The following is a 22,450-nucleotide window of genomic DNA, read 5'->3' on the forward strand; positions in this document are numbered from 1 at the left end:
GGGGGGGGCTCGCTGACTTGACTGAAGGAGTGTATATATATATATTTTTTTTTTTAATCACAGTGGAGAGTGGCAAAAGGAGTTGGTGTGATGTGTCACCACATGCTGTTAGCTAAGCTTCTTTGGGTAAATTCCTCGGTGGTGGCAATCTGATGTCGCTGGACTGGCGGAAAACTAAAGGGCATCTCGCACTGAGCTCTGTTAGTTTCCAAAAACTCGATGGTTAGTCCCCTGAGATTGGCTGGCAACCAGTCCAGGGTGCATCCGACCTCTTGTACAGCTCACCTTTAAGCCTAATAAGGATAACATCTTTGAAAAATTAGATTTGGCCTCTTAATTGAAGGTTTAATGTTTGAAACCAGGAGACTTTCCCAATAAGTTCGAGAATAGCGTGCCTCAAAAGACACAAAGTGTTCCATTTCGGTTTGGAGATAGTAATCTTGTCTGTTTTCGGGGGTTCTTCAAATTCACGTATTTGTGTCTGATTGCTAACATGTTTGAGATAAATATTACCCACTGCCAGGGAGAAGATCAAATACTGACCACAGAAAACACAAAACTCAACGACTCAACTCCACAAGACCATATCATGACTTAATAACTTACGTTGAGGACCTACAGTATTTCCAAATGATGAGCTGGAGTCCTGTGTGTACAGTTATAGGGGCTACGTACTGTAAAGACCAGTATCGTATAATACTAACAAGATAGGCTTACGGAAAACCACTGGAGAAAATGGCTTGGCATGAGGTTAACACATCTGCATCAGATTCAAATTTTCCAAGTTTGGCCTGGGATATTTCAAAAAGTCAGGAAAGGCCGTTTCACTTTGCAACATGACATTTTTGGAGCTCTTTCATTATAAGTTGACCCACAACAAGGTCTCGCAGAGCCATCTCTGAAAAGACATGGGAAGACTGTCATGTCATTTCGTTTGATCTTGCCATTTTTATGGTTGTTTTTGGCCATTTCCAGATGTTCTCAAATCCTAAATTCATCTGAGACATTGTCTGATTGCTAGCCAACTTGAAACATGTACTGTACACTAAATTGCTAAAAGACTAGTTTTCATCTTTGCATGTGGTCAGAGCATGAACATTTCACTGTGAGAACATGGCGGGGTTTTTTTTAGTATACGACAATTGTGTTTGTTTCTTAAATTAGCTGAAAAGTTTGGCGTTTTAACTGTTGGAAATAGGGGAGCAATGTGGAACAAGGAGGTAAATAATGTATGTAAAATATCTCTTAATTCCGAAATCGGTGAAATGTGATCAATAGTTCTGATGCAGACCTGTTTAAAGTTGGAATGGTGTGAATAACTCGAGAAATTTGGAAGTAGGGAAACATCTAAAAATATCTCTTCATTTGGGAATTATATTGTGAAAATAGTTGTGTTCACGTCGTGAACGAGCCGAACATTTTTCAACATTCACAAAATAAGTCAAGTTGATGATGATGATTATAGCAGCAGTTAGCTGGGCTGGAGCTGTTAAAGGATTCAGATCCAGCACAGTTAACGGGAGAAAGAAGGAGCGGGATGAGCAAGACGCGCTCGGACAGAGATGAATTACCCGCAACGTGATATGGAAATGCAAACGCCGAGGCTCGCCGTGAAGCCGAGCTGCCGGCGCGCCGTGACATTTTCCTCACTGGCTGCACAGCTGGAAACGACCGGCCAGGCAGGCGGCCGTATAACGGGCCAACGTTCGGCCTACCTGGTATGCCATCCAAGTGGAAACATAGAGACGTTCTGTAGGTCAAGGAATGTACCACGAGATTTTGATGACTTGTTGTCACATCAAAATCGGGAGAGTGCAGCGAATGTTGTCATTAAGCGGATCTCAATCTGGGTCGGGGCAGTTCACAAACGGTGGCTTGGTTCTCTGCAAAATTTCAATTTGTCATGTCATTTCAAAAAAAGTAAAAAGAAAAAAATGGTCCCTTTAGTACATAAGAGACTGGTGGGCCTATCGTATTTTTTTTTTTTTTTTTTTTTTAAACAAGAGGCACCGCATTTCATGAAAAAGTCACTAGCAACATTTTTTTCCAGAGTAAATCTGTCTTAACCAGAATAAAAGGTATATTATGAGAATTTATTTTTGTGAAAAAAAAACTCACTTCTCACTTTAAACGTAACTTATAATACTACAACTTTATCTTGGGGGGGAGGACTTTCATAAGATTGCAATATTGTATCTTGTACAATGATCATACATCTTCGTACTTGTGAAGTTTATTTTCTCTCAAAATTCACAAAAGATTGCAACTTTCTTTTTCAAAAGGAACAAAAAAATCCATTAGAACATAACTAATGAAAGATGGGCTCCCTCTAATGGTGGGCAAAAGAATAACCACTCAATTACAGTTCAGTTGTATTTAACTTTTAAAGTCCAAAATCTGCACTGTATCTTAAAGAAGCGTTTGTTTTTCAACATGTTAGGTAAAATGTGAAACTTTTATGTATATGTCTCATTTTTGATTGACAAGTAGGCCTACGACAGCACTATATTTTAGTGTTGGGTCGTCCCTTGGAGAGTCCATTTTATTATTTTTCGATGTGGTACTTGGTATGATGCACTGGTTTATGGCGCACGTCATTAGCCTTTATAGACATCGGAAACGCTATCGTGGTGATTTGCTTTGACAGTTGACAACGGACGTTGAGTTTCAGTTTATAAACGTCAAGTAATAAAGTTGCATACACGTCGGCACCAAGCTGTAGCAAACCAGACCAGAAAAGTAAGGTGGTTCTTGTAGTTGATTTGTCCACTACGTTGACACTTTTTTTGAGCTGCGTGATCTTCCAGACCTCGCCTTGTCTCTCAAATTAGCTGAAACCGATACCTTCTGCCTCCCGTTTTGAAGTTCAAACTCAACAATGTCTGTATCACTTCGACATATTAATGGACCTTTCCAACCTGTCAATCACTCATACAATAATAGCCAATCAGATAGCCGTATTGTCTTAACCCCTGGCCAGACACGCCCCTCTCGCCACATTGTCCCACAAGCAATGTCAGTAGCGTGCGCTTGGAAAAGTTAATGTTATGAAGAAAATGGTCCTCAAATGCGCTTGGAGAATGTGCAATTCTGATGAAAGATATCCAGCTAGGTTAAAAGTACTTACCCTGCTTTACATGCGCAGTACGATTCCACTATTTTATCCTGTTGGATTACAATATAAAGTTTGCGAGGCGTCAAACTTTTTTGCGTCGATCGCCAACGATTCGCTGCAACTCTGACATTGCGTCCTGCTCCGTCCAAAGTTTTAATTCCGTGTACATATCCTTGCATGAAATAGTTGAGACCTCTCTTGGACAAGTCTGACACATTTGCCGAAAAAACATACCACAATATTATCTGGAATACGCGACAGAGAATAGACTTCAAACATGTTCTGTTCAAGCACTATTTTGAAAGCTTGTGGGACATGGCTAAGGGGGCGGAGCTTAAGGTCGCCATTGGAAAGGTCCATTGGTTTAGACAGGGCTTTGGCAAGATTTGTGGCATCTAAAGGTGTATAAAAAAAAACTAAACTAAAAATTATGAAGCTTCATACTTAATGGCACGCAGCAACACACCAAAAACTGAACAGAGCTGCTGTGTTGCTGGATGCACAGATTAGCCTTACCTAAGCAGCGTTAGCTTCTTCTTACTTTGTAATACAACTTGACTACCTGCTTGGGCCAAAACAAATGCTTTCTGCCTTGTGTTTTGAAGCTCAAACCCAACAATGTCCCGGAGCGAACCCCCCTCCCCACGTGTGAGGAAGTGGCAGCAAACAAGACATCCATCACGATGACAGACAAAACAAATTACAAGGGAAACAGAACCTTAATATATCAGCAGAGCTAATGGTGTCAGGGCGGGCGGGTGTGGAGGTGTGGGGGTGTGGGGCGGCAGACACGAGCCCGTGGCCCCTCGCTTATGGCTGAGCACATAAAAACACCAAAAAACGTGGGGGGCAGAGAGGGCTGATGGCTTTTGGATACACGCTATTAACGCTGCATTGGAACAAGATTCATAAACGTCCATTGCTGTGCGGTCCAGAGCTCATACAGTAGGTGAGATTCCACCCCCCCCCCCCCCCCACTGAATGATGCAGTGTGACTCCAGACAATAAAAGTGTAATTACATGCCTCGGGCTTTGGTGGCGGTACTGGTGACAGGTGGGTAGAAATGAGGAAGAAGGGATTACACTCACTTTTCATTGAGCTCTGGCACCGTCACCCCCGCCCAGGGTGGAGGGGGGTAGTGGATGGGGTGGTGGGGGGGGGGTCACCTTGGGTGAGAGGCCATCATTTTTACCACTCATTAAACTCCTAATCCAGCCTGGGTGTCCACACATCTTTCACAGCAGTCCTGGAGTTCAAATCGGTCCATCAAGTACGGCCATTCGTACCAGGGGTCCTCAATAGGTGGGAGCAGGGTCCTGAGCCGATCCTTTAGTTTGACTACATTCAATCAACGCAAAAGTTGAGCATGTTCAATTCTACGATGGGCCTTCTAGCGGGCAACTTTTGTGGAGTTTACGCAAGTCAAATTTGAATCACTTTAATTTTTGGGAAGTTTACAATAATGCTGCTTTCACCCAATTTTTACTCTCTGGTTATTTTTAGCTGCACAATTTATGGGATTTTTGTAGTATCATATTTTTTTTTTCAACCAGTGCTATTTTGGGAATTATTACAGTAGTGTTATATTATATTTCAGACTTTTTATGGAGGTTTACAGCAGCCATATGTTAACGTTTAACTTTTATTTTATTTTTTAATGGTAGTCATATTTTAACCCATGTAATTTTGCAGGGAGTTACAGTTGTCGTAATTTAACCTGGACATTTTTGGGGGAATTTACAGGAAGCAGTTTTATTTTAAACTCATGGCCAACATTTTTGTGTGGGTCATATTTTAACAAGCCCAACTTTAAAGGAAATCTTATGTTAGCATACACGACAATTAGCTGCACAAGCTATGGTATTTATTTTATTACTGTATTATCATTTTAATCTGTGGAATTTTTGTCATGACTTAGTTTAACCTGCGTGACCTTTGTGGAGGATCTGAGGCTAGCCATTGAAAAACTCACCTTTTTTGGTCGTAATGTTTTTCTTTTTTTTTTATTTGCCATCTGGAGGCTTTTTGTGGTCAAGTAAAGATGTGAGTTGAGGAATTTCATTGAGACATTTCGATTTTTGCTTTTTATGCGGCCTGCAGATGACTCGTGGATTTTCGTGGGTTGTGGGCATTTCAATGTATGTAACATAAAAGAACATACTATAATAAGGTTTATGTTAATAAAGTTTTTATGTTTCTAATTGAAACCAGAAAAAGTTAGAAGCCAGCCAGCATCGAGAAACGGATTGTGTGTGACTTTGGAGGTTCCATCACAACGTAAACGTTCACCATTTTTCTTTTCCATTTCACATGTGTCAGAAGAAGAAATAATGCTCGACAACGAGCAATTTCCTGCTTTGTTCTAAAGCAAAGGCTCCTCCGGTTCTCGCTGCACTTTTTGACTTCACAGGAAATCGGGCTCCCAGACCCTTTTTGCGGGGCATCAGATGCAAGATTACAAAGATTATTCCTTGATACGTGCCCGGTGTGCCGCATTTGCAAGGCGGCGCTATTACATTTGTTACATGGCGGGCGGGATCTTAAAATGAAACGAAATAAAATAATTCCCTCGGACAGGTGAAGTGAGCATGATGAATCGGACAATAAACGTTGAAATGTGGGGCTCGCTGGAGAATATTATTGCCCGGTGGTGATTACCTAAGAAGGCGCACGCCGGAGGTTTTTAATCAATCCTTAAACAACCGATGCACGTGTAAAAAAGATACAAACACCAAAAAAACAACCAATAATAATAATAATTGCTAAGAGAAATATCTTAATCCAAAAATACACTACAAGCCATCATCCCAAAGCAGTTTGACATAATTCTCAACTCCTCTGACTAAGTTACCCCCAATGGCTTGCATAAGGTTTGGTTTTGGAAAAAAACTGCACCGAATGCGTGCATGTACAAACGCACGCAGCAAAGATTGTCTGTAACTTCCACTAACAACCCAGACTTAACTTAACTCCTCCCTGACAAGCATAGCTTGTCTTCGTCAAGACTTTATTGCTTCAACATACTTCCTCCAATTTCAGCTTAGTCAAGGCTTTATGGTGGCATCTTATGTACGAATGGGAATTTAGCAATTTCAATTGCATTATTGATACAGTTTCCTACAGATTCCTTATCAGTCTGCTTATTTATTATAACTCTCCTTGCAATGTGAATGGAATGGCAGCACGGTGACTCAACTGGTAAAGCATTGGCCTCAAAGTTCTGAGATCCCGGGTTCAATCCCGGACCCGCCTGTGTGGAGTTTGCATGTTCCACCCGTGTTTGCGTGGGTTTTCTCCAGGGACTTCGGTTTCCTCCCACATCCATAAAAACATGCAACATTAATTGGACTCTCCAAATTGCCCCGAGGTGTGATTGAGAGTGCGGCTGTTTGTCTCGATGTGCCCTGCGATTGGCTGGCAACCAGTTCAGGGTGTACCCTAACTCCTTCCCGTTGACAGCCGGGAAAGGCTCCAGCACTCCCTGTGACCCTTGTGAGGATAAGCGGCTAAGAAAATAGATGGATGAATGGATGGGTGAGGGAATCAAAAAACTTCGGAATCAGGGGCGTGGTGTCAATTACTTAATTCTCATAGAACGATAATAATGGTAATTCTCATGGAGACTAAAAATTAGTAACAAGATACCAGAATGCCTGAGTAAAGTGTCTGGTTCCACTCTTATTACTCCGAAGAAAAACAATATTTGGGTTATGAAGACCAACTGATACAACAACTTGAAACATTTAGACTAAGAACAGTTTTAAACTTTCGTCATCATCTGTCTGAAGCACTTATCCTCACCGGGGTGGCAGGAGTTCTGGAGCCTATCTCAGACATAAAACAATGAATTGTATTTTAAATTGTAAAAAAAACCTGCTGCATGACCGTAGAAATTCTCTGTTTGAAAAAGAATGTCTGGGGAGTCTCCCCACAGGCACATCATCTCCCCCGCAAAGTGACGGCTACTTTTCAACTCTTTGAATCGCCGTGACGCGAGTCCGATTACGGCCGAAAATGGGGAACTTTAAGCGGCCGAGCTTAGTTCTTAGTCAAAGCACTGGTGCTCTTTTTCTCTCTTTTTTTTCTTTGCATGCATTTTTAGTTTGAGAATTCGCTAAGCGGAATTGTCAGGCAAGCAAAAAATTCTTAAAATCGAATGACTACGAACTAGTTCTCAATAAGAACCAGTTTTGAATTGTCACCCCTAATCAAGTCCAGCTTTTAATAATACTATGAAACTCACCATGGCCAACCCTATTGGGAAAACAAATGTTTTCATCTCTATGATTCGAAGAACACAATCAGAAAATACGATTTCCATGAACTCTCGCCTTTTAAATGCAAACACAGTGATGCCCATGATAAAAGGAACACACCCACGCTCAAACAAGGCCGTTTACATTGCCATAAACATCGGTGTGCGTGATTCTCAAAGTGGGGTAAAAGGCTTTTCAAACATGAATACTAAAAAAAAAAAAAAAAAAGAAAGTGAAACAAAGCACAGCTCTTTCATTCACGGGTTCTTGTGTAACATATTTTGACATATTCCATCGATTTGTTTGTGCCTAAGGAGCAAAGTGAGGGTAACTAGTGCTAGTGAATTATGAAAATATGTAGGATACATTTATGTAAGGATTACGTGATCTGTCAAATTCAAAGCAGCAAAAACACGCAATTGAAAGACATGCATTGAGGTCGCTTTCCTGATAGTCACAGAATTAAACATCGTTATTATTCCGCAACCTTGACTGAGGTGCTCTCGTCTCGGGTATGAATGGAGCTTTGGGAGCTAGTAAGAGAAAAAAAAAAAAAAAAAATCCAACCGTCACATCACGATGCGGTTCGATTCTTGCGGCTTTCGACTCAAGGACCGCACTGCAGACATGTGACCCTGACTACACGCAACAAGCACGCTTGACACTTGCTTCGGACTGAAACTACAAAATGCAAGCACGTGCAAAAAAAGCCAGGATCTCACTGAGCACTCAGAAGCAGGAAATAACATCTCTTGCATATTGCAGGTGCCAAAATAGCCATCTTTGATGTGGTCTTGGGTGGATGTGCCACTAATGTGTAAAACATCGCTGATATAAAAAAAAACATACATACATACATTTTCTTTGCTGCTTATCCTCACAAGGGTTGCGGGGGGTGCTGGAGCCTATCCCAGCTTTCAACGAGCAGGAGCCAGGGTACACCCTCAACTGGTTGCCAGCCAATCGCAGGGCAGATGGAGACAAACAGCTGCACTCACAATCACACCGAGGGGCAATTTGGAGAGTCCAATTAATGTTGCATGTTTTTGGGATGTGGGAACAAACCGGACTGCCTGAAAAAAACTCACACAGGCACGGGGAGAACATGCAAACTCCAGATAGGCGGGTCTGGGATAGAACCTGGGGCCCAATAACTGTGAAGCCAATGCTTTCCGGGTGAGTTACCGTGCTGCCTGATAAAAAACAAAACTTTCTAATTAACGTGAATAGCGTGTAGAGTAGCTGAAGGCAAAATGTCAAATCAGGAGCATGGAAATATACAATAGAAACATACAAAAGGGATAGCTTTCTCTTTACCTTTTGCCTTGTCCCATTACGGGGTCACCACAGTGTGTCATCTTTCTCCATTGAAACCCATCTCGTGCTTCTTCCTCTCTAACACACGCTGTCCTCATGTCTTCCCTCACAACATCCATCAATTTTTTCTTTGTTCTTCCTCTCGCTCTTTTGCTTGGCAGCTCCATCCTCAGCACACTTCTACCGATAAAGTCACTCTCTCACCTCTGAATATGTCCTAACCATCGAAGTCTGCTCTCTCTCACCTTGTCTCCAAAACATCCAACTTTGGCTGTCCCTCTAATGAGCTCATTTCTGATCCTATCCAACCTGTTCACACCGAGCGAGAACCTCAACATCTTCATTTCTGCTACCTCCAGTTCTGCTTCCTGTTGTTCCTTCAGTGGCACCGTCTTTAATCCGTACATCATGGCCGGCCTCACCACTGTTTTATAAACTTTTCCCTTCATCCTAGCAGAGACTCTCCTGTCACATAACACACCAGACACCTTTCGCCAGCTGTTCCAACCTGCTTGGACCCGTTTCTTCACTTCCTGACCACACTCTCCATTGCTCTGGATTGTTGAACCCAATTATTTAAAGTCACCCACCCTCGCTATCTCTTCTCCCTGTAGCCTCACTCTTCACCCTCCACTCCTCTTATTCACACACATATATTCTGTTTTACTTTGGTAAATCTTCATTCCTCTCTGACATACAAAAAGGGTAGCAATCCTGGGAATAGCCACCGCGGTGAGACAAACACTCAAATTTTACTCACAAAAATGATAAAAAAAAAAAAAAAAACAGTAAGTAGTTGTAGTACACCAGAAGTGACTGTTCAAACTATTTGGGTGTCCCCGCCAAGACCACCTAAGAACCGATTGATTTGGTGCGCACCAAAATGTGATCCGCACTAAGGAGGTAAACAAACTGCAGTTGGATCAAAACGGACGAAAAGACCCCAAAACCGCGCACAATAAAACTGCCGTTAGTGTTACGGCGACGGCTGTAAAAACAAAGGCATTATTCCATTTTTGCGACGGTCTCACTGACGCTCGTGGTCAACTCAATCACGGCAACTTCCTGACAGTGCGCTCGTAACTGGGACATAACCGATAACGCAGCCACGATTTTCATCAATCAATCTAAGTAATGAGAATGGGAAGTTAATCCATTGTTACGCATTAGTGGACTGCAAATGAAGGTCTTTGGGGTTAATTAAGTACTGGGCTAAGGACAATGTTAATCTAAGGCAGCCCTAATGTGGTGCAGGTAATAACACTCTCGGGAACATTCTGCTTCAGTTAGCATCCGGGTGGAAAAAAAAGAAAGAACTTTAAGACTTAAAGTTCTTTTAAAATCTAACTTCCTTGATTTGATAACTTTCTGCTGACAGCTGCCACACTGTTTCCTCCATTCGGAACATAACGACTTGAAAATGTGTTGAAACGAAACAAATGGTCCCCGCCTCTCATTTGATTAAAACTCAATTGCCCAAATCCACCATTTCCCGGGCCCGTGAACCAATTAATTTCATCAGCATTGACTGGAAGGAGGAATCCACTGTAATGAGCAATGGTTGACAAAATGATTGGTGACCGGCAGGATTGTCATTTCGTGCAGTCGGGACGGCCAAGCAAAGGAAGCTGTGAATGCTAATTTTCTGTTATTAGGTTTTCTTCAAAATTCAGAACAATTACATCCTCCGGAAATCTGCAAACTGAGGTGACGGAGCCCTCGCACCTCCTTTTCGTGGTGCAAGAGGATCATATTTGATCCAGAGAGGAGACCTGGTTCCAAGTGGGGCTCATTTAGGTGATCTGTCAAAATATGAGCCCGAGAATCCGCCCAAAGTGGCAGCGTCAGGACAAAATGCAATACTTCTTCAAGTTCATGCATGGGTACTTGAGGTTTGTTTGTTTTTTTGGCATCCTGTTGAAGCGTTTCCAGTTGAATGCCGGAACTGGTGTCAAGGACGTTTTTTTTTTTTTTTTTTTAAAAAGGTGGCACCCCGGTATAACAGACTTTAATGGACAGAAAATAGTCTTGAGTTGGAACTCAAAATCACCCCCCTCATGCACGAGTGAGGTAAACATGAATAAACTTTAAAGCGGTTGAAGCTTTTCACCTTTGTTGACAATTGTGTGCTGTACTGGTGTTTTTTTTTTTTTTTTTTTTGTGGCGCGGGGCGGTTGGTGGGGGGGGGGTTCAGAAAAAAGTACTTCAATTTAATAAAGAATCTGATTCAACGGACGGCCCGTTCCGCCAGCCGTAACCCGTGGCTCCGCTGTACCCACATGAGATGACGTGAGCAAAAAGCTTGGCAAATTACCGTATTTTCCGCACTATAAGGCGCACCTAAAAGTATTTAATTTTCTCAAAAGCAAACTTTGGCGCCTTATAATCCGGTGTGCCTTATATATGATCACTATTGAGCCTTTAGTGCAGCTCCATCTAATGGATGCATGACATAACCCCAGCCTATATTGTAGCGTCTTTTCTATGCGCCTTATAATGCAGTGCGCTTTATACATGAAAAACGTTTTACAATAGGCCATTCATTGAAGGTGTGCCTTATTATGCGGTTCGCCTTATAGTGCAGAAAATATGGTAGTTTCAGTGACAAACACTGAATGCCTTCTTTGAATGGAATTGTGTGACCCCCCCTGTTCAATTAGGTCACAGGTCCTTCAACGTCTTGTCATGATAAACATGCCCGGAGCAAATTTTCTATCCAGGGGACGCTTGTAAGTGATTTTTGGAGGGTCGTGTTGGCGACCTTTAAATTAGCCTTCCGTTTTCACCAGGAATCACGCACTTACAAACACCAGTGAGTGAGACGAGAGAGGTGGAACATTAATATGACAGCGATTCCAAAGGGACCCCAATCAAGAAAACACAATATCTTCGACATGGTGAAATATAACTAGAGCTGTTTTTCCTCTCTCTTGCCACAATGTCACAATGTGTTGCAGCTATTTCAGAAGAAGAAGAAGAAGAGAAAAAGCTGCACACTCATGCAAAATGCATAGGTGGCCTTTGTAGACCTTAATCTCGGCTTTCTAGATCCCTGGCTTCCTATAAATACTGCACTGGCGTGCTTCTCGCAAGGCTCACGCCGCATCTCCTGGCGTCTAAGAAAAAGAGTCAGAAAGAGAGAGAAGAAATGTTTTATGTGGCCTATAGATGAAAACTTAAATTGCATTTACCAGGCTTGAGGACATCTTAAGTAGCTCACGATTTCACGTGTGGATGCCCCCTGAGGTCAGAACATTTTGCAAATTTGACTCTGAAGTTACAGCAATCACACATGTATTTGGATTTTTCAGGAGACGTAATGAGCGGTCACACCAAACATTTTAGGTACAGGAGGCGGATGTGGCTGCGCCGGGAACAAACGCAGTGCGGCTCAGCCTGTTGTTGGCGAAATTGATGGTGAGCGACATCCTCTTGGCAGTACATCAAGCTAAATGCCAATGCAAGGTGCAGACAAAAAATAACTTGACATAAACGACTTTTAGTGCGATTTAAACATTTTCAGATGGAAAAACAAATGCCGTCTTTTTACAGCATCATATTTCACGCTTTTCAAAACCGTTACTGTTGCATTTGTCTGTCTCTCCATTTCCTCAAAGAAAGACAAACCCAAAAACATTTCAGATATACGATACTATTAAATATGTACAAGTGTTGTACTTTGGAATTTGTCTCCGGTAGTTGCAGCCGCTCTAGTGCAACAACAGACTTGACAGTGAATTGACAGTGAATGTTTTTGAGACATAAAAACATAAAAACACAGCCACCGAGCAACATAAGTCACAGTGAAGACAAGCTACGTTATATATTATTGATTAAAAAGTAGTTGTTTCTCTTCCAAAAGGGCAAACTATTAATGTTGCATAAAAATATCCTGTTTGGATCCTGGATCCTGTATAACCCCAAACATTAAGGCTTATATTTTGCTACCTCCCTACCCCCCCCCAGAAAAAAAAAACGTTGTGATGAATTATTCAAGTGTATTGTAGTTCTGTGCAGAAGCTCGCAAGACTGCCCAGTGCTGAAGTAGCAACTTCTAAATGGACAAACAGTGAAACAAATCTACCGCATCGGGTTTGTAGGAGATACTTTCGAACAGGAATGACTAAATGTTTGCTTGGGTTTGCATAGATTAGCAAAACATGATGATTAGCCAGTTAGCAAACAACAGCACTCAATCCATTTGTTCGTCAAAATTGCACATTTATGCCATTAATCGGAGTGACTGAAAAGTTAATTAGCCAATCCTTCAATCTATGTTTGTATTTCCAGTTTGTCTAGTTTTGACTCAAGTTACCTACTGAACTACGCCGGTACAGAATAAACGCTAAAATCGTCACTCAAGCCATTTACCCTGCCGTCGCAACAGCTCTGTGTTGGTTAATTACGATGGAAAAACTCAATTTTCCAAACAGTGTCTGTGGTGAAATCGGGCACAAATGTCCAAATCCCACAAGCAAAATGGATGCCAGTTTCAGTTCTCCGCCCGCGACAGGAAGTCAGCTTTGCGCCTGTGTGTTCCTTGTCCGTGCAGTGAAGCATTTGAAATGCACACCCGCCTCGGAGCCGGAAGAGGCTGTTTTCCTGACACGCCATATTGGACAAGACAGTAACACGGAACATTTAAAGGTGGACGGCGAGGGTGTAGCGCGGCGGCCGGGCCTCGCCAGCTGCGATAACGATGTATAATTTAATTGAAGGCTGTGCTTTTCTATCCTCCGTAGGACTCAAACTGCTCCTCTCTCTCAGCAATGCATTATTCAAGCTAATGGTGACCCTGAAATAGGGAAAAAAAAGCTTTTTATCTCTTTAAAGTTTCATCGCAGAGAGCAAAGAGAGGTAAGGCGGGATGCCGAGAGATTGAATGAGTCACAGTAGGTTGGATCGCAGATAAACTCACTTCCGTTTCCAATTCTGACCGCGGATGTCGTCACTATCCCGGCAACAGTTGACAAACTCAATCAGCCGATGCATAAACACTCGATGTTTGCAACAATGTAATGGATTTTTTTTTTTTTTTTTTTTTTTACCAGAGTGCAGGTTGAATTAGATTTACATTTCTCCAATGTCACCGCTTATTAACAAAATTCTTTATCATTGACTAAGAGCGAACAAGATCCCAGATACAAGCGGCCGTTTCCTCCCCAGAGTGTCCGGGCTCTCCCTCAGGGATAGGGTGAGAAGCTCGGTCATCCAGGAGCGGCTCAGTCTCGAGCCGCTGCTCCCCCGCATTGAGAGGAGCCAGATGAGGTGGCTGGGGCATCTGATTCGGATGCCTCCTGGACGCCTACCTGGTGAGGTGTTCCTGGCATGTCCCACCAGAAAAGAGACCCCCGGGACAACCCAAGACACGCTGGAGAGACTATGTCTCTCGGCTGGATTGGAAACGCCTCGGGATCCCTCCAGAAGAGCTGGAAGAAGTGGCTGGGGAAAGAGAAGTCCGGGTATCCCTGCTGAAGCTACTTCCCCCGTGACTCGACCAGGAAAAATAGATGGATGGATCCATAAGAGCGATTGAGAAATAAGGGAATGGGCCGCATGCAATTAGCATTTCACCAAGCAATTTGATTCAAAATTACACGTGGCAGAAAGTCAGGCATAGTTAACGATTGTTGATCTTTATCGACATCAGCTAGCAAATTAGCTGTTACTCAACGACAACCCAACGAAAGGCCTTTCACAAAAGCGAAGACAAAAGATCGGTCCCAGTCACCTTCTTGGAAGTGGCCCGAAGGTGCGCCTGCGACGTATTCTATCCATCACTCGATGTAGCCTCCACCATGACAATCATATCTTCACCTCCAAACCAGATGAGAAATCAGGAGAAAAAGAAGAAGCTAGGCTAACTGATAGCTCATCTGGTAAGTACACTATACTTAGAACACCGCACCATATGACAATTCCTCAAGATCATGTAAAAAATGAAATCAAATCACTCTTAATGCACCGATTACACAAGATAACTGCTCAGCATCATCTTTTTAAAAAATATACACTCTGAACATAACCCACACCACAGGCTAATCTAATCATCTAGAAACTCATTCAGAGCTATTGGAAAACACAAGGGATGGTCAAATGCTCTGATTTCCCCAATTTTCTCTATGTTATACCCTGCGTAAGCCGCTCATGTTTAAAAATACCTTTCTATGATATTCCCTGTCATTATCTCCCCCCAATGTGAAGGGTGGAAGAGGGGGTGGGAATATGGAGCGGAGTCTTTTACTTGTGGCGGAGACCAGCTGGGTTTAGCCATGTCAAGATGGAGTTCAGTAGTGGGTAAGAAAACAAAAAACAACAAAAAGCACAAACACAAAATGAAAACACTCCCAAGGATCAATTCCAACTCCAGATCCTGACATCACTCACCAGGCCACACCCGTTAAAGGAACACAACCATTCGGACAGTACATTATGCTTTATAGATTTCTTTACCTTCTATTTTTTTTTTGTATTCCAGTGCTATTTTTCATTGTCATACTTACATCATGAAAAAAAAAGAAATTGAGGGTGTGCATGTGATGAATGTCATTTAAATCCGTTTCAACTTTGTAAATGGAGATGATATTCAAGTAAAGTGCGCGCCGCCGCCGAGGGTGGTGACATCACCATAAATCCCATCTTGGCTGCCGAGCCACAACATTGGACAAGGCTCAATGTTCCCGTCTAATATTGTCGAGAAAGATGGGACGCGGAATGAATAATTGTGCACTGATGTATAAATATAGCTATGTAAATGCACTATATCCATTTTTGTCCTCTGCCACAAGGGAGGCGTACGGCGGCGTCGGCGTTATATAACAAATAACTTGGGCAAACATGGCGACCGGCGCAGTATAATTATTTCCTCGGCCTTGAATATCTCATAGCGGCCCTCCGGTGTTCCTAGCCAGGAAGTGACAGCGTTTGCTTCGCAACGAGCCAATCCTGTTAGTACCAGCGTATAGACGCAATCGCGCCCACGCATTTCAGCTGGTAAATGCGACATGTATTTTTGCGTTGGCGTGTGTCATGCTTCTTCACATGCGAAAGCTTAATTATGATGCCCGGAAGAGCAGCAGCCTTAGTTTGCGCCTTTCTTGCCCTTTTCAATTACCAGACAGCAATTTTGTTATTCATCAATTTGCCGGCTTGTAATTACTTGGAACACACAAAAAAAAACAGCAAATATCTTCATTGTGTCATCAGTAAAAACACACACACACACAAAACAAGCGTACACAGAATGTCAACACGGGAACAGAGTGTGAGTGATTTTACCCCCGATCCACATCAGCCCTCACTGTGGCCCCTTTACCGCCCCGAGACACGAGTCAAAACATATTAATTAAAAGTAAAGACTTTCATTTCATTCTTCTGTCAGGCTGTTGCCCAATATTCCACCCAATTAGTTTGTCCAGCAATTCAATCCCTTTGGCCAGCACTCTGCTGTGCTGCTGTGGCTCACACGCGACTGGCATCGTGTGGGGGGGGCGTGGCTGTTGTTTACGCTTTAATTCAAAATCAAAACAAAAAACGGCACCGGAAAGTTAAACTGATGCAAAAATAAGGTTCCATGATTGCGACCTTGGAACGTTTGTTTTGACTGGCACCTTTTCACTCGGAGCATTTGGCTCCAGTTGTGACATTGGTTGTCCTTAAAAGGGGCGGGGTTTGGGCGTCGCCACAAGGCAAGCAACTGCCCAGAGTCCGGAGGACAAAAAAAAAAAAAAAAAACGAACGTCCATACAGCAAGAGAAGCTATTTGATTTCTTTTCAAACCAACAGGCAAAGTACCAATTGTAAACAAACTACTTCGTCAACAATTTCACCAAACATTTGAGTATGCGCCACCTATCAGAAGCTACCACTAATCCGCACCTACGAAACCTTTGGCTTTGATATGATCGCGACTCCGCAGAGCCCGGCCTTGGATCTTCACTAGGCCGAGCGTCCACGTCTTTGGTGGAGAAACTGGGTGTTGGTGGCGGTACCACCGCTATGTAATTTTCAAAACCGATTGAGCGCAATCTGTCAAAATCCAGATTGGCATACCCACACAGACACGTTCAGAAATAGGGCAAGCACTCGTAGAGCCCCCTGCTGTGAATAGCAATATAATTTGAGTAGTTGACATCCCCCTAATCCAGGGGTGTCAAACTCATTTTTGTCGCGGGCCACATTGTAGTCACAATTTCCCCCAGAGGGTCGTGATGGTGAAACCATAGAAATTCTGAATCCCCTCATCATATTTACACAGGAAATTTATGAATTAGTTCAAGCATAATGGGTTTTTCAACCATTGGTCATGTTTGATAACACAAAAATGCTGATTATATCTCAACACGATCATTTATGGTATATGACAATTTGAAATGTTGGGGCATATTTTCACAAGAATCACAGATTTTGACACCCTAACCCTTCGCGGGCCACATAAAATCACTTGGCGGCAAGGATGTGGCCCCCGGGCCTTGTTTTTGACACCTTTGCTCTATTTTTTTTTTTTTTATTTTATTTTATGATTTCCCATATGTACATTTTAAATCTGCAACTGTATCTCTCTCTGTGCCTTGCGATTGACTGGCAACCAGTCCAGGGTGTACCTCGATTCCTGCTCGATGACAGATGGGACAGGCTCCAGTACTCACGTGACACTTGTGAGGATAAGTGGCTCAGAAAAGGGATGAATGAATCCCAAGGCGATTAAGCGACCGTGTAATTTTCCCCAACTGGATTTCAGTTCCTAAATAACAGCCGACCGTCAAGTTGATAAATTGTTTGTTGTTTGTTCCCATAAATTCCCATGGAAGGGTTCCAACTATGAAAATTCCCTGATTTTTTTCAACCTTGGTCCCATTTATTACTTTGCATGACATTTGCTAATGGAAATGTTCTTTGCTTGCCGGCTGTTTTGCGCGTCCCCGTCCCGGGCTTCGACGCTCCTCGGCAACCACGCCGACCGAGCCAACAACTCGACGCGTCGTCCATCAGTATCAGGCCGCGGTACTCCTGAGCGAATCCCTCCGCTCGTCTTCGGCTTTACAGATCCGATACTCTAACTCCCATCCCAGATGTCACATGCAGTATGTTCAGCTGTGGGGAGGACTGAGCAGTACTGTTGCGCACACTTCCTGCCTGCCTGCCTGCCTCAGCAAGCTGCCGTTTAGTCAAACAAGGTTTTCACAAACCCGCCTGCCGGTGGGCTCAGGATATGGCCGAGTCAATTTCCCCTGACGAGCTAACAGGTAGTCGGTGGGGTGAGGGAGATTTTATGAGTACAGAAGAGCACTGGGCAGTGATGATACACGCTGGAAAATAAGTGGTTTTCATGTGTAATCCACGGATGGGCAAGTATGGTCACGTACAGACCGTGGCGGTTAATAATCCAATCCATGCAGCATTTACTATATTAAGAGTCTTGTCGTATATTTTGCACGAACTGCCCCCACGCCGGCACAAAATTGATTAATTATAACATTATAATTTTTTGGTTTTCTTTCAGACTCTCATTAAATAGTTAATTGTTGATTTATTGCAAATAATATTACTTTACATGTTCAAAAGTTTGGGCTGACCCAGACCACACGATTGTATGCAGGATATAACAAGTACTAAATGTCAAAAAATTGTGGGTTATATAGAACTATTTGTATTTATAGTACTCATTTAACCTTTTTATTAATTTTATACAAAGTTAAATACAATTAAATCAATTGTAAAAAAAAATAAAATAAAGGTAAAACAAAAATGATTTATTTTTTCTAGGTGACTATTTAAAAAATCTTGACCTTAAAAAACGTTTCTTTGAATTTACAAATGAACTGGCCCCATCGGTCCATTTTAAAATAATTAAAAAATAATAAAATGCTGTCATGAGCCAGGCTGGATCACGGCGAAGAAGGGCGTGGCCACTGCTCTAGGCGGTGACACATGTCACCGCTCACGGCTGTTTCACATTGGGACTGTAATTAGACTGTGTATTTAAGTTGGAGTTTGTCACTGTCATTTGCCAGTTCGTTGGGCCCTGAGTTAGTGAGTTGCATTCACTGACAATAGGAATCTCCACCACTGAAAATAGTGTAGTGTTGAGCTATCCTCGTCGCAGTGTTTCTGTGCCACCTCAGTTTAGTCCTGTCTTGGTTTGTGTTTCATAGTCAAGTCCTAGTTCATAGTTTGTCTCCTAGTCATCAGACCTCACTGCATGTTTTTTGGACCCTGCCTAGCCTAGCGTTTCTGTACCTCTGCCTTCTCGGACTGCTTACACCGTGTATGACCTCAGCTTTGAGTAAAAACTACACCTAACGTCATGTCCTCGTCTTGGAGTCCTGCATTTGGGTCCAACCCCGCACCAGAGCTTCATGACAAATGCGGCTCGTGTGCATTAAATTTTGCTCACTGTTGGTGTAACCATTGAGCCAAGCATCAAAATAGAACAGCTTTAGTTGCTAGAACGCAGGTGGATTAGTAAAACCCTGAGCCTAATATTATCATCTATTTATTCGTCTCTGTAAAACACGAATGCTCATGTGTCCATGACATCAGTAAAACGCGACCTTGCCGTGGCAGCTTCGTTTACGTGCTCGTATTTTCGATAAGCGACGTTTAAAGTATGCGTTGTGTGCGCATCATCGCCTCAAAAATAACAACCTGCACATTGTCACCCTGATTGCATCACCCAAATCCTTTGGTATTCCTTCTTAAAAGCCCCTCAGACTTGAAAGGTGACAGTAAAGTTTAGCGTTTTCATCTCCCGGAGAACGGCAGCTGTGATTGTACTGGCTTTGAGGAGGAAAACGATGCAATCTAGAAAGCTGTGTCATGACTAGATGGGATGGAGGGGGTACGGGGGCTTCCCGCAGTTATTTTGATCATTCTCCAAATTGAAAACTCAACACCGGCGCAATAAAATGTAACAAGCTGAATTCTGGCTAAGGAGCGAGAGCCATTCAAATAAGAGGGCTGAGCTCCGAAAGGGACGGGTAATGCTCAAAAGAAATACAAATATTAACTTTCAAAAATAAGAGGAGATAACCAATAAAAAAAGAAAGAAACTTTCAGAAATGAGGATTAAATGTAATTGGGGGCGGGGGGGTGTAACTGGTTAGAGCGTTGGCCTCAGAGTTCTGAGGACCCGGGTTGAAATCCCAGTCCCTGCCTGTGTGGGTTTTCTCCGGGCACTCCGGTTTCCTCCCACATCCCAAAAATATGCAACATTAATTGGACACTCTAAATTGCCCCTAGGTGAGCTTGTGAGTGCGACTGTTGTCTGTCTCCATGTGCCCTGGGATTGGCTGGCAACCAGTTCAGGTCTCCAGCACTCCCTTGTGAGTATAAGCAGCTCAGAAAATGGATGGACAGATGTATCAAGGGGTAGAGATGAAAAACTTTATGGTTATCGAGAAAATGTGATAAGATTTCAAAGTGCTAGTGTTATCGTTTTACGTAATCATGATTAAAAGTGCATTAAGCCTCTGGGATTAAACACTCTATCCTAGCTCCATTTTGTTTTGTGATGGGAAATATTAAAAAAGAAAAAATATTTTTTAAACTTTCAAAGTCTTAAATGTGGATTAAAACTATCAAGAGTGTAAACATGACTGGCAACAAAACAACACAATATTAACAACTTAATAGTGTTTTATATCGATCAATACGATATTGGGCATATTTAGCATTGCTGGCTCCTCCTTCCATTGTGTGTTATTAACAATACGATAACTAACAAGATGTTACAAGCAAACAGTAACTACTGGTGGTATGTAAATCATCCCGGTAAGCAGCGTTAAATACTTCAAACGTGTCACGTTTTTGAAGCGCGCTCTGTTATTTGCTCTTATGTCTCCGCTTGCTACAATATCAAGTAAATTATTACGGCGATTAACATACACCACATTTGCTCCAATTTGTTTTGTTTTATTTTTTGGTCCTACTTTATTTCCTCATCATTCGCTAATCCGTCCCTTCCTTTTAACATTCTATCGACTAATAAGAGAAGAGGTCAATGTCAGGTGCTTTGTTTTGATGCATTTCAAGATGTTAGTTAAAAACATGTACGTGATGAAACATTTTTTTATGGCATTAATTTGTGAATTGAAAACTCGTTACAGTATCTTAAATGCATATATCTTGACCAATAATACCGATGGCACTGTGGTCATGTCATTCCTGACCATGACTGAGAATTTACTCACCTTGTCATATCTCGAAAGGGGCATTCCAGTTTGGACTAAGGCTGTGATATGATTTGTTTAGCTGTGCTCCTATATAGAGCTCTTCTCGGCTGGTTATGACCGCGGAGGTCGCTGCCCTCTATTTCACCAGAGGCCACACATAGCCGGAGGTTCACACTTTGATTGCCTTCGCCCTCGGTTCGGATTTGTTTGTGCGCCAAACAATTCGATGCATCATCGCTCGCAACTGCCCGCTCATCTCCAGACTCCTTCAAAGTTTCATCTGACAGAAAATGTACTTTACTTTCGACCTACTTCCTATGTTAATTTCGAGAATTAATGTGGCGTACAAACACAAAGTGGGAGGGGGAAAAAGTGGACATAAAAAGGGAATCTCTTTCATTAAGCAGCATTGCCGGGCGTGAAATATCAATCCAAGCGCAAGATCCAACTCATTAGGGCTCAACTTCAGTATGTGGCATCTGAGAAGTGCAAGGTGGAGAACGTCGGGGCGAAAGAGGACTCAAACTGGTGAGGAATCATTAAATAGATGGCTGCGGCCACTGTGCCGCTTTGAAGCCACCCCGAGATCCCACTGAGCGCTAACAAAGTCGACGGGGCTGCATCTCAGCCTGCTTGCCGACATTAGAGGGTCCCTTTAATCCGACAAAGGGGATTAAATCCTGCAACAGAGAGTAAAGGGGTACCCGCTCCCATGCAGGAGAGTCGTTAACACCTTGGACCTCAGTTGGGTCTTTGATCCAAAAATCACAGGTCTTAAGACACTGGGCATCCAAGGGAACCTTCATAGGATAGGGCTACACCGGAAGGGTTAAATTGCCTGTAGAAAAAAACAGCAATGACCGAATCGTGAAGAGAGTTGCAAACGCCTGTAATGAACAAAATGCCAATAATCTCACCGTTAAACTCCATTACTACCCACTGTGCTGCAAACTCGTTTCCAAAGTACTGCAAACTGCTAACGTAACCCTCCTGTAACGTTCGTTTCTCTGGTGCAGAAGTCTTTCTGGATTCATTTAACGAGGTGCGTGTTTAATCATACAAACGTGTCAGGAACAAGAAAAAAAAATCCTCAATAATCTCTCTATTAGCTCTATGATTAGGAACTTCATCGCAAACTAGTTGCCAGAAGTACCGCAAACAACTGACTTAGTCCTCCCTATGACAGGAAAGGAATGAATTTTCCTGAACCAAATTTATCCACAGCGTGTCTGATTGTCAAATGTGTCAGAAGCAAAACAAAAACAATCCGAATATCCTGGCCACAACGGTTGATTTTATCCTTCCTTTTATGTTTGTGTCTCAGGAACAGCATTAAAGTCCCTGAGTCGAGCAGATCCTCGGTGTGTTTAATTACACAAAAATGTCAGAGACAAAACCAAATCTCATATAAAATTCTTCGCATCTCATCATGAAGTCCTATTGGAAAATAATTTCCGAAGTAGAGCAGATGCCTAACTTAAACCCCCTTTTTTATTCATTTTGTTACGAGCGGCATTCGTGTTCCTGACTCAGTGTGATCAGGGGTTTCTTTAATTACCCAAATGTATCATACATTTGAAACAAATAA

General features: G+C 42.6%; 1 protein-coding gene across 1 annotated transcript in view; it reads right to left on the minus strand.

The window, feature by feature from the left end:
- The window catches only part of robo2 (roundabout, axon guidance receptor, homolog 2 (Drosophila)), a 377,328-nt gene that overhangs the window by 332,282 nt on the left and 22,596 nt on the right, over positions 1-22,450 (minus strand). The window lies entirely within an intron of this gene.

Source organism: Syngnathoides biaculeatus, chromosome 8 (genome assembly GCF_019802595.1).
Source record: "Syngnathoides biaculeatus isolate LvHL_M chromosome 8, ASM1980259v1, whole genome shotgun sequence".
NCBI lineage: Eukaryota > Metazoa > Chordata > Actinopteri > Syngnathiformes > Syngnathidae > Syngnathoides > Syngnathoides biaculeatus.